Consider the following 12,857-nt stretch of genomic DNA (forward strand, 5'->3'; position numbering starts at 1 on the left):
CCATTGGGGCCAGCAGCCCCTCCCAACCTCCCCTGTTCACCTCTGCCTCTGGGCCATGGGGTATGATCTCCAGGATACTTGGGGCAGAGATTATAGAAGGAGGTAAGTGCTTACCTCTGGGTCTCAAAGGCCAGTTCCCTAATTACTGGCCCCCAGCACATCACTCCAACTCTTAAGCCTCAGTTTCCTCACCTAAATAGAGATGAAAGATGATCATTAATATACGCATAGCCCCTGGCACCCACTGGGTGTGCAGTGATTGTCCTTTGTCAGGATATGACATTCATTGGGTGCCCCCTGGGCAGGACTAGAACTGGGAGCTGTGGGGCCCACAGTCTCGTGGGGGAGTCAGGTGTTGTCACAAGCAGTGACAAGGTTAAAAGAACATATGAAGGAGCAGATGCTTTTGTAAATAAATGAAGAAGTGATATGCAAGGAGAGGAATTGTTAAAACACTACAAATCAAACGATTATAAATTGCCACTAGAAAGGTATAGAGTCACTAGTGATTAGAGGCAACTCTAACTGTGAATTGAGATGAGAGGATACATATCACAGAAAAGATGGCATTTTAGGTAGAATGTGGAAATAGGGAGGTGAGCCTTCTAGATGGAGGGAATGGTATGCACAGGGAGCTGGACACAGCAAGATGTGACTGTTGGGCTGGAATTCAGGCGTGTGGAGGGAAACAGTGGAAGGTGAGGTTGGAGAAGGTGGAGCTGAGGTTAATGGGCAGAGCTTGATTTTCAGCCCACAAGCAAACCAGGGCCCTGCCAAGCCTAGAACGGAGAAGTGCCATGACCTGAGTTTGCTTTGGGATCTGGCAGAAGTAGGTTGAAACTGTCTTCAGAAGGGGTTAAGGATATGAACAGACAGTTCACAAAAGAGGAAACCTAAATGGCCAAAAATATGAAAAGAGGTTCAACCTCACTGGTCATGTGAGAGATGCAAATGAAAAGGCCTGGACACCACTTCACATCCACCAACCTGACAAAGGGTGAAAAGTCTGTCGATAAGGGGAGGGGGGTTGGGGTGGTGAGAATGTGAGTCCCTTGGCCTCATACACGGTGGATAGAGATGTAAATTGCCACAACTACTTTGGAGAAAAGTTTGACAGTATCTAAGAGTTTGACAGTATCTAAAAAAGTTGAAGATGCCCATATTTACAATTTAATGAGTCCACTCCATTCAGCATATAATGTGAAAAATTAGACATTGATTAATAATCCATTAACAGCATTCGAGATACCTTGTAATCTATCCATACAGTGGTATGTAATATGGGAGTAAAATTAAGCCAAGGCTGTAAGCCTCAACATAGGTATTGTCTGAAAAAAACATCAAGTTGTAGAAGAGGTAGTGTGACTCAAAGTGTTTAAAAACACTAAAAAACTATCCTATATATATTTTTAGGGATAAAGTCAGATAGTTTAAGTGCTAAAACCTGCATGGGAAGTCAAAAACACCAAATTTAGAATAGTGTTACCTCTTGGAAGGGAAAGATGAGAATGAGATCAGGAAGAGGGACTCAGGAGATTTAATTACATCTGTAATGTTTTATTTCTTAGAAAAAATAAAAATGTCTGAAGCAAATTTGGCATAGTGTCAAGATTTGACAAACCTGGGTGGCTGGTCCAGTTGCTCTCTCTCATACTTCTGTTTCCCAAGTCTAACACTTTTTCTCTATTTTCTGTATGTTTGAAATATTTGGTAATTTTAAAGTTGGGAAGGGCAGGGAGACCATGACAAGATTTCAGCTGAGGAGGTTTGTGGGTAGCGCCACCTGTCACCTGGGAGGGCATCTTAGCTCACAGAGTCCTAACACATCTGTTAAGCAGATTTGCCACAGCTTGATGAAGCAGGTGTGGCAGGCATCACATCCACTTTCAGGGGAGAGAGTAGAGGCTTGGGGGGGCCCCTCTCTGGCAGGGGACACTGCCCAACACATTTAGAGAAGATCTCTTACCTTGCAGTAATTCATTCTACTCCATCTGCTACACTATGCTGTGTTTTCTTTCAATTAAGGACAATTTCTTTCAATTAAGGAAAACAGTGAAAATGAAAGTGACTTTTATTTTCTTCCTTGTGGCTTTCTAAGTCTTCCTTTTTAAAGTCAGCATTATTGAGGTATATGTAATTCACATACAGTAAGTTCCCCTGTTTTAAATTTATAGCACCAACTTATTTTGAGAAAACATAATTTTGTTTCAGAAATATCTGAGTGCTAGACAAGTTAGCATGTAAAAATGTGCTCTACAAAGATTAAGATGCTTTTCACCAAATATGAATACTTACTATTGTAATACAATTTTTGGAAGTAATTATGCCTTCACCCTTGAAATCAGGTGACAAGCTAGGTGGGCCTGTGTTTCACTGCTTGAATTTGGAGGGGTCAATTTATAATATCCTCAGCATGGAGGTAATGAGAGTTTTCAATACAGTATAAAGCATGATTGTTAACACCATTTAAAAAGTGAAAAACAGCAACAGTTAACAGGGTCAGACTGTGACCTATTGAAGTGCTTGTGGCCTTGGTTAGTTTCTAAGCCATAAACACCTTTACCTGTGGCTTTTGTGGGGAAATGAGAGAAGTCAAGTGTCTGTCTATTCTGTGATCCCAGGTGTAGAAAAGAGAGACTTTCCAGAGATGCCAGAGATCATGTTGGCCCTCCTTTGCAAGCTTGCTGTGGAACCATTGACGGGTCCCTTCTCTTCTCTAAAATGTAGTTTCTCCATCTGTTAAAAATAAAGCGGTTCTTTATTCACACTTTCAACATTCATAAGCCTTTTAGGGAAATGTGGTGTGGAAAGGAACCGTGCAATAGGGGCTGGGGAGATGGGCCATAAAGATGAGTAAGACACAGCCTGTGGCCTCAAGAGGCTTCCCGTCCAGAGCCGGTGGGTGGGATTGAGGGACAGACACATCTAACAGTGAATTATGATAATGTGTTAAATGATGGAATCAAGGCAAGAGCAGTGGCTCCGAGCAAATGCCTATGATCTCTAAGCTCCCTCTGACCACAAAATGATTCTATGAGCTTAATCTAAACTTTGTTTCTTCTTCCTGGGTAACCTTGAATAAGTCACTTCTCTAATCTGGGCTTCAGATATACTTACTGGTCAAAGCATGTTAGAACAAATGAGTAGTTCCCAATATTTCTCCACAAAGGGTCTCATATGAAGACTTGACCCACCAAATACCATACTTATTACTTGATACTTTTTCTTCTCTTTTTTTTTTATGAATTAAGTGTACATATTCCATCACAGTTTTTGGCTGATATGGTACAAATACTGTGATTATAAAAGATAGAATTAGGTAGGTAGAAACAAATTAAATTCTAGCTCAAACAAGAACCCTCAGTATTTTGTTAATCTATGTCATTTTTAGCAGATACTTCCAGAGTTTCAGCCCCGGGTAAGTTCGCTATGGATTCAGTGTGACCAAAGAAAATGACAGCAAAATGTTCTTGGGGTGAAAGGGTTATACCCAACTTTATTCCCAGATGACAGGTCAGTCACTAAAATCCCATTCACTCAGAGCGAGTCTGCATGCAGCAAGCCAGTCTCTGCCTCTGGGCCCCTCTGTCCGCACAGCTGTCCTCTGGGCTTCTCTGCACAACCGTCCCACAGAGCCATCCTCCAGGCCTCTCTGCACAGTTGTCCCGCACAGCCATCCTCTGGGCCTCTGTCTTCAGCGCTGCCACCACTCCAGCCTCTGCTCTGCTCTCCTGCAGCCTTGCAGCCCTGCCACCGTGTTGTGCTCAGAGCACTGGGCGGAGCTCTTTATATAGAGTCAATGGCCATGTATTGCCCACAGGTGTGCAGTGAGCTAGCCAACCAGGGCCAGGTGAGAATCCTGGCTATAGGAACTCTCATTTTATCCACAGGGTGGCCGAGTGCCCAGCCCCAAGCTGGGCATTTGGGAGAGAGAGGAAATGGATGATAACTGGTCCCCAGAAGCCAGGCCCTTTATTGGGCATTTGATGAAGGAGACAAGATAAAACTACTCAGGAAAAAACAGTGGAGAGCAAAAAAGAAGACAGTGGACATAACATGATCATTTATTTGTATGATTTAGCTAGTAATGGTAGAACTTAGGCTTGAACTCAGTTAGGTCTGGTATATCCCAAAGACAATAGCCCTGCCACTGCCCCACTCTGCCTCCCTTGCCTCGGGATAAGAGGGTAATCATGGTGATTGCTAACACAAATGAGCACACACGACACCCTGGGTTTCACAGGTGGTGTTATTACCCCACTTCACTCATGAGGAAATGGGTAAATGTAGCAGAGCTCAGGACTCCAAAGCCCTCTGTCTCTGTCAATGTTGCTATTTGGTCTTGTAAGTTCTTATGCAGCTTAAGACGCTATAGATACAACCAACAGTGATATTTCATCTTACAATAATACTTCATTTATGAATAGCTCTCTGGAGTTTATACAGGACATTTCACATCTCTCACTGCATTTCCACGGTGACTGTACAAGAAGAGCAAGGCAGGGATTCTGATTCATTTTGTAGATGATGAAACTGAGATGGGAGATTAAGGTCATGCAGTTAGAAAATGATAGACACCAGACTCAGGGCCAGGTGGTCACAACACTGGAGAGGACCTCCGAAGTCAGGTTTCCCACCTTATTTTCAGATGGAGAAACTGGCTTCTGGAGAGCAGGTGAGGCTTGCGCAGGGTCATCCCAGAAAGACCTGCTCAAGGTTAAGTGATAAATCTGCAGATGAGCCATAATTTGATCAGGGTCTCTGCCTCCCTGCCCAGAGATTTACATCTTGTTGCTTTCGTCAGATTTCCAGCAGTCCTCTTGCGGTTTTTCTACTGCCAACATATTATTTTAAAACCTTTCTGGTTGAGTGGTCTGTGATTTGTGACATTCTCACAAATTTCAGAGGGAGCCCTGCCTGCAGGGAGAAATGTCTAAGTGATCTTCAGGACCTCTTTCAACATGGAGAGACTATGATTCTGCTACCAGAATTCCATGTCTATTACAAGGTAATCTTCATTCTTTTGGTGCTCTCAGCAGAAACTCTGAAGCCTGGTTTCTCTCTGTGGTCTGTCCCACTCCCTGATCTTTGGCCTAATTTGGGGCAATAGTTCCAAAACGTTTAGCTGAGACCACTCAGATCTGCATTGTCGAGCTACTTCTTCCAAGATTACAATTCAAGGTCCCTTATGCCTCCTGGAAAGGAAACATCTGGGCCAGAATTGTGTGGAGGAAGCCCAGCCTGTGTGGGAGATGCTCTGGGTAGGAGCCTTTGAGCTGAGAGCTCTTCACTGCAGATGTGTTCAGACAAATAGGGTCTGGAAATTAACCCGCCTGTGAGATTATGTGTGTGGTGGCTTGGGGTTGGGGGCAGTTTGAAGAGAAGGGGACAGGGAATCCAGAGCAGTTGGCCTCAGGAGGGAGGCCCTGGGACCTATATAGGATAGGCAGGCAAAGTTTGTATGGACATCCAGCCAAAATAGAGGCTAAGGCAGCTGAACAAAAAGGGGAAGGGCACCAGCACTGGGAAGAGGCAGGGACAGTTTCCTCAGCAAGGGGCTTCATCTATGCATGTCCCAAGGAAAGCAGAGAAGAGTTCTGGCTCAAACAATGAGGAATCTATTCTCAAACTCTTCATGGCCAACCCTGACATTTGTCAATTCACCCTTGGTGTGACCAAGGGACCATGTCCTCTTCTGCAGCCCAGGAGATGACCTAATGGACCCAATGTCAGCTCAAGTGTGTCTCAACCGAATTACTGATCCATTCTTCCTGCAGTCACCCCCTCTGACAACCACAAGAAGGCCCAGGCCTCTGGGATGACCCTTCAGGGATGGTTAATTCTATCCGTCAACTTGGCTGGGCTCTAGCAGCCAGTTATTTGATCAAACATTATGCTAGGCGTGGCCATGAAGGTATTCTGTAGATGTGGTTAATGTCTATAATCAGTTGATTTAAGTAAAGATTACTCTTGATAGTGTGGGTGGGTCTCGTCCAATCATTTGGAGGCCTTAAGAGCAAAAACACGTTTCCCAGAGAAGAAATGCTGCCTGTGACTGTGGCATCAACTCCTGCCTGAGTTTCCAGTCAGTCAGCCAGCCCTACGGATTTTAGACTTGGCAGTCCTACAGTCACATGAGCCAATTCTTAGAGATTTCTAAATAAAACATAAATTTTATAAAATATACATATTAATATGTAATTGTTTCTGTCTTCCTGGAGAACACTGAATGATGAAGTCTCTTTCACAGTCCTTGAAAACAGACCACTGATCAGATCCGTCACAGCCCATCTCCTGAGCACACAGGAAGGCCCCCTTATTCCTGGCCCTTCTGCCCCCTGTCCATATACCCCAGCCCATCCCTCCTTCAGCAGAACATACCCGTGGGTTTTACTTCAGCCTGCTTCTCCATGCTCATGACTCTTAGAAGACCCAGAGGGGAATGGAATCGTGGAAGAGCAAGATACGTGAAAGCTTGAGGAGCTAAGAGGTCTGGAACCCAGCGATGAGGCATGGAACAGAGATTACGCCTGGCTTTTCAGGACAAGGCAGCAGCATGGACAGCTGGGCCCAACTGCTATGCTATTTCTCAGGCCGTGGCAAAAGAGGCTATGCCAACATTTCACAGCAGTCAAAAATGGTTTTCCTGATAAGAATCTTCTTGGTCAGTGCCCACAGCCCCAAGGGAGGTAGCTATTTCCTGCTAGCTCTGTAAACAGGATGGAGATCTATGAACTTTTATCAGTGAGGATTCTTGGTTACAAGCAACCAGGACCATCTCTGGCCAACTTCAGAATATAGTGAGGGGTCATAGAACTGACAAGAGGTTGGAGAACAGGCTTGGACAGAGAGGGCAGAGCCAAGGGAATCCCAGCCAAGGAACTATTGCAGGCACAGTCTGATCCAGGGTTCTCTACTGAGAATGAATTTTACCCGCAAGGGTCCCCTCACTACTCACTCAAGAGTCAGCCCTGGGGATGAGTACCTGACTGGCTGAAGCTGTAGTTCGCATGTACCTATCCACTGTCCAGACAGGAGGAAAGGCTGGGGAAGAACTTGGCTTCACTAGGGTTGCATAGTAATGGTGGCCATGGGAAAGTGGATGCTAGTTTTTCCTCACAATGAGGAATTCTCCCAAAAGGGACACCTGGTTCTAAGGTGGGAGTGGACATTGGGCAGATTATAAGTGATAGCTAAACCTCTTGGAACTAGGTCCAACTTAAGCCAGTAACAGTTAGATGGTATTGTAAAAAGCAGCAAGGTAGAGTGGACAGAATTTAGGATTTGAACTTGTGGACCTAAGATCAGTTTTACCACTTACTACCATTGTGACCCTGGGCAAGTTATCTAATCTCTAAGAACCTCAGTTTCCTCCTCTGAAAAATGGGGATATAACAGTACACACAGTTCACAACACTGCATGTGAAAACACTTTATAAACTGTATTTCTGAGCCCTAGAGGGCAGTGGGGATGGAGCAATTATGCCTGGGGTATCTTCTCATCTTGGTGCTCAGCTCAAAGCCTGGCACTTAGTAAATGCCCAGTAAGTTGTTTGTGGGGTGAATTGGATAAACAAGTGATCAAGTGATTATTATCATTATTCTAACTTGACCATCAGCTTTGCAGGAAAAAACGGGCACATGCTGTTGGAAGCTGATGTGAGTTTCGTGAGCTGAGGCCTCACAAATGAGCCTATATATATATTTTAATACAACTCCTTTGACATTTTCATTTTAATATGTGAAACCTGGCTACTTGTCTCAGGGAGAGTTTATGGAAAAAGGGCTTCCAGCTGGCTTTGGGGCAGGCCATAAAAACGTACTGAAAACTCTGACCAGTTGGAAATTAGGAGCTGTTGGAGGACAGAGATCAGTGACGCCATAAACCCTGGCGAGGCCCACAGTGTTTCAATAATTAGCTCTCTGGGCAAGAGGATGAATTCTTCATTCCTTCCTGGTTCCCAGTCAAAGGATGGGGCCCAGAAACTGTAAAAGAAAAACCACAGCTTTCAAATAACAGACAAACACATATTTAACACAGGCAGTCTGTGATTCAAATGTTTCAAAGGATGTGGAGGAGGGAAGGGTTTTCAAGAACTTTAACTGCAGTAGCTAGTCAGAATGACTACACCTCTCCCTCCCTGCCAGCTTTCCAAATTCTACCTGGTCCTTGGTTCAAGTCTGATCTCCTCCAGGAAGCCCTCCTTGGTAACCCCAGTTCATCACGGGGTTCTTCACCCATATGATTTTGTGACTTCAAACTCCCCAGAGATTCCTCCGAGAGTCAGGGTTAAATTCAATCTCCTTAGCTTGGGATGCAAGGCCTTGTGATCTGGCTCTGTCCCAACTCTGTGGCCTCTTATGCTCCCCACCCCCCCTTGATCCAGCAGTGCTGGACAGTCTTCAGCTCCATCTCCTGCTCCTCTATTCAGGCCTTAGAGTTTTGCACTGTACCCTTGCTTGGGCTGGGATTTTCCTTCCCTTATGTGGCTGGATGGTATTTACTCCCAAAACAGCCCAGGCCTCTCCTCCAGAGGCTGGGGGTTGGGCAGGGGTGAGAGTGTGAGCTCCCCAGGCTAGGTTAGGTGTCCCCGCTTGGGTTCCCTAGAGTACTTATCACACTTAGGATAACAGGCCACCCACTCACCTGCCTCCATCGTCTTCCCGCTCCTAGGAGCTTTGCTTATCTCTGTCTTCCTACAGTCAATACCAGACCCTGCCCAGAGCCGGTGCTCATTTTTAAGCCCTGCTCCTCACACTTGACAGTGCACTGGGATCAGCTGGGGAGCTTTAAAATGCCCGTGCCTGTGTTTTCATCCTCAGAGACTCTGGTTTAGTTGGTCTAGGAGGTGGCCTGGCATGGGGTTGGGAACCAATGGTTGAGAAGTTCCCCAGGTGGTTCTAATGTGCAGCCAAGGTTGAGTACCCTGGTGACTTAGAGCACTTGACTCAGTGTCTTGCCAATGGGTTTCAGCCCCAGGCAAGTTCGCTATGGATTCAATGTGACCAAAGAAATTGACAGCAGAATGTTCTTTGGGGTGAAAGGGTTTATTACCTTGCTTGTTCTCCCGGCGGCAGGTGGAGCACTAGCATCTCTACCTCTGCGCAGAGCACTGGGCTGAGCTCTCTATATACGGCAATAATAGCTTATTGCCTAAAGGTGTGGAAGCGGTAGCCTAGCAACAGGCCAGTTACATTATCAGGTGGTTTAAGTTCAGTGAGGATCCTGGCCATAGGAACCGCAACTTCCCCACATTCAGGATTTCCCCAGCAACTCAGAGCTGCTGCAACTCCGGGCACCTGGGAGGGTGAGCCTCAACTCACAACCCATTGTGCTTGCCACAGGTTGATGTTGAAAGAAACACTATGTATCCATTTATCTGGATCAGCAATGCTATATACAGTGTAGCTATATAATTACCCCCAGCCCCGACCCAGTGATCCAGGCCTAATAGGAGAGACCATTGCTTGACACTCACCTGTTAGAAGGCTGCCTGTCTCAGCCCTGCCCCAAATCCAAGGAGCCAGACCTGGGATCCCACTCTTTAAACAAGTTACTGGGTGATTCTGACACATACCAATGTGCCACAACTCAAAATATAAAATGGGGCTGCAAGTTCTCTATGACTTGCAAAGCCAGGTAAGGAAGTTAAAAAAAAAAAGGCCTTCAGGGAACCATGGAATCAGGTGGAAAACTATTCAGCTCTAGCCACGTCTTGTCTTTTGGGAATGTGGGCTCCGTGTTGTGAAATCCTGATTTTCTTTTTCAATAAACAGCCCAAATCTGGATTTTCATGTGAAATCTGTTTAAATTTGAAAACCAATTCAATCAGTTTAACTACACTTCTCAGGCCACACACAGCTTACCTGAGGACTGCTTTTACCTAGGGGACTGCCAGTTTGTTGTCAACGTTTCCTATAAACCCTTCATGTAGATTAAGGTAGAGAGTGGCGTGCTTACCCTGTTTGTCGCTTGCTCTCCTCTGAGCTTCTTTTCTACTTTGGAACTTGGGCCAGCACGGAGGGGGCACAGGCAACAGCCCCTGAGACTTGTGCTGTACATGCAATAAATAAGCTGTTTGGGGACATTGCTCCTTTTGTTCAACAGTCTTTTTGTGCTAAATCACTAGGAAAAGGCCTCTCTGGCCTGAGGGCCTATGAGAGTCATGTTTTGCCTTAGCAACTGGTTTGTTGGTATCTTACAGACCCTGAACCAGGTGGAATCAGGTTTTGGCTGCTAGAAAGCTCAGGACAGTTTGTGGCCTGTCTCCAAAACATGAAGGACCTCAAGGTCTGCGGCCTGTGTGCCTGTCTCATTCCTGGGTTCTTCTGACCTTTCCAACTTCTATTTTCCACTCATCAACCGTCACATGAAAGCACCTTTAAAATGGTAGTCTCTTGTATATCAAGTAAAGAAGTTAAGTGCTTTCTGGAATAAGACATGCTATAAATTAATAGGCCCACACAAAATAATAAGTGCTCAAAAAAAAGTTTGTTGAATAAATGACTTCTTGAATGATTCATCTTGCAGTCCCACCCAGGGCCTCTCACAGAGCAGGTGCTCAGGAAATGAGGGGCAGGATGATAAACCGTGCAAGGAACAATGTAGTGATAGGGAAACAATAGCCCTGTCATTTCCCAGCGACTAGGACCTTAGTCATGTTATTTAACCTCTCTAAGCCTCCTTCCTCAGTTCTCTCACCTATAAAATGGGGATAATCTCAGCACCCACCTGGGAGTTGTTGGGAGATTGAATGAGATGATGTAAGCAAAGCATCGGGCACATAATAAGCACTTAATAAATGGCAGCTGCAATTAATAACAAACACCCTTGTATATGATGTCATTTAATAGCCTAATTAATAAGGTGCAACATGAGCGAGAATACTTTCACTCTGCTCAAGCTGTCTAGAGCCTGACATGCACCCACTGGGGGAATAAAATGGAAATGAGTTCCAGGAAACCCTCAATTTCTTCAGCTCCTAGGTCTCTGCTTACCACACCCAGGTCACCCCTGCTTATGGTGGTAACGGCAGGTAGCTTCCTGCCTGAGTCAGCAGCTGAACCATCAATCTCTTCCCAGCCTGCTCAAGTGCGGAAGACCCTGTCTTCCCTCCTCTACCACTCAGCTCTCCAGTCCTATCCTGTACAGCCCCTTTCTGGCAGCCCCTCACAGTTTTCCCCAAGTTTTCCAGCTCCTACACCAGCCCTGCCTAGCCTCTCTCCTGGTGATCACTTAAGGGGGCAAATTCCTCACTGCTTGATGGATGCCCCCCACTTTTGGAAGTTTGTGTCCTGTGGTGTTAAGGGGAACGCTTACAGAGGGCTGAAGGCAGCATCTGGGGGGCATTCTTGTGAGGGAGACATCAGGTGGACAGTCAGGCATGTAACCTTCTAATATCATTACAGATTCATCATAGATCCTTGCCATGGCAAGTGGCCTATGGTGAATTTAAGGTTTGCCAAAGTGCTGGGAATTTATTCAGAGGGGACGCCACCATGTAAGGCAGAGGTTCCCAAAGTGTGATCCCAGACCGGGACCATCAGCACCACCTGGGAAGGTGTGATACCTGCAAACTCTCCAGTCCCACCCCAGAACTACTGAGTCAAAAAGTCGGACTGGACCAAGCAGTCTGTGTTTTAACAGCCCTCAAGTGATTCTGACTCAGCCAGTTTGGAGACCCCTGGAACAGTCGAGAGGTGGGGCCTGGATTCCAGCTCTGAGCTTCGGTTACCTTATCTGTAAACACAAACGATGCTTAGGACAGTGGGTTTCTGTAAGGCATGAGATTCATGTGGGAATCGTGTGGGGCATTTGGTTGGTACTGAATAACTCCCTCACCCAGTCATTCATCAAACCCACCTTTGAGGGTCAGGTACGACCTGATACAGTTCCGTGATGGGCACAGAATCCGTCATGGGCCACAAGAGAAGGGCTCCATCAGGGAGGGGAAACAAGACAAAGTGAGGGGAACCTCATGGGAATGCCAACCTTCCGATTTTTATTTTAAATGTTTCTATTTTCTACAACAAAGCAACAGGACCGTTGTGATTCCAAAGACCCCTGGGGCCACCTGGTTCCTTCTCACCAGGCCACCTTCCAGGCCCCGGCCCCAGGGCTGTCGGAGGACATGCTGCTGAGGGCCAGTGCCCCGCCACCTCCGTGAGCCCATTCTCCCCCCAAGCTCCCGCCCTCGCTGGCGTTGGCGCTGCTCTGGGTGTAAGGCAGCGGCAGGAGGCCCTCTTATCGGGTGCTGAGGCCCTGCCTGCCCGGAGAGGGCCTGGCTGGCGTTCCAGGAAAAGGCGCCTGAGAGAGCAAAACCGCGTGCTTGGAATGCAAGCGCCGCTCAATGCATTCCATATGGCTCTGAGTGCTGGGCGGCGCTGCGCCCGACGGCGGGACCGTGGGGAGGAGGCTGGCTCTGGCCATCAGCCGCTCCCCTGTTAGGCCCTTGCCAGCCCCTCGCTATGGGAAGGCATATTTATCTGTGTTCATTTATTGCCTGTACAACCTGTGCTCTGGGAGGTTGACCACTGGTGCCCAAGACTAACACAGTGCCGGGAATGTCAGGAGGATTTGATGAGTGAACACTTGACAAACAACTTATTGGTAGGAATCTTTAGGGATTCTCCCCCTTGAATAAACCCAGCACACAATCCCCCAGAGCATTTAGCTGCACCTAACATTCTTGGGAACCTTTTGTGTGGCTCGACCTTACATGTGAAATCCCAGGCGACCCTCATAACCCAACCGGTCAGGGATTTTGTTATCCAGCTTTGCCCCTGATGACAGGGTCTAGGCGCTGGTGATGTGACTTGTCCCAAGTTACACAGCCAACAAGGAGCTAGTAGGATCT

The sequence above is a fragment of the Manis pentadactyla genome, chromosome 3 (assembly GCF_030020395.1).
Source record: "Manis pentadactyla isolate mManPen7 chromosome 3, mManPen7.hap1, whole genome shotgun sequence".
Classification (NCBI taxonomy): Eukaryota; Metazoa; Chordata; class Mammalia; order Pholidota; family Manidae; genus Manis; species Manis pentadactyla.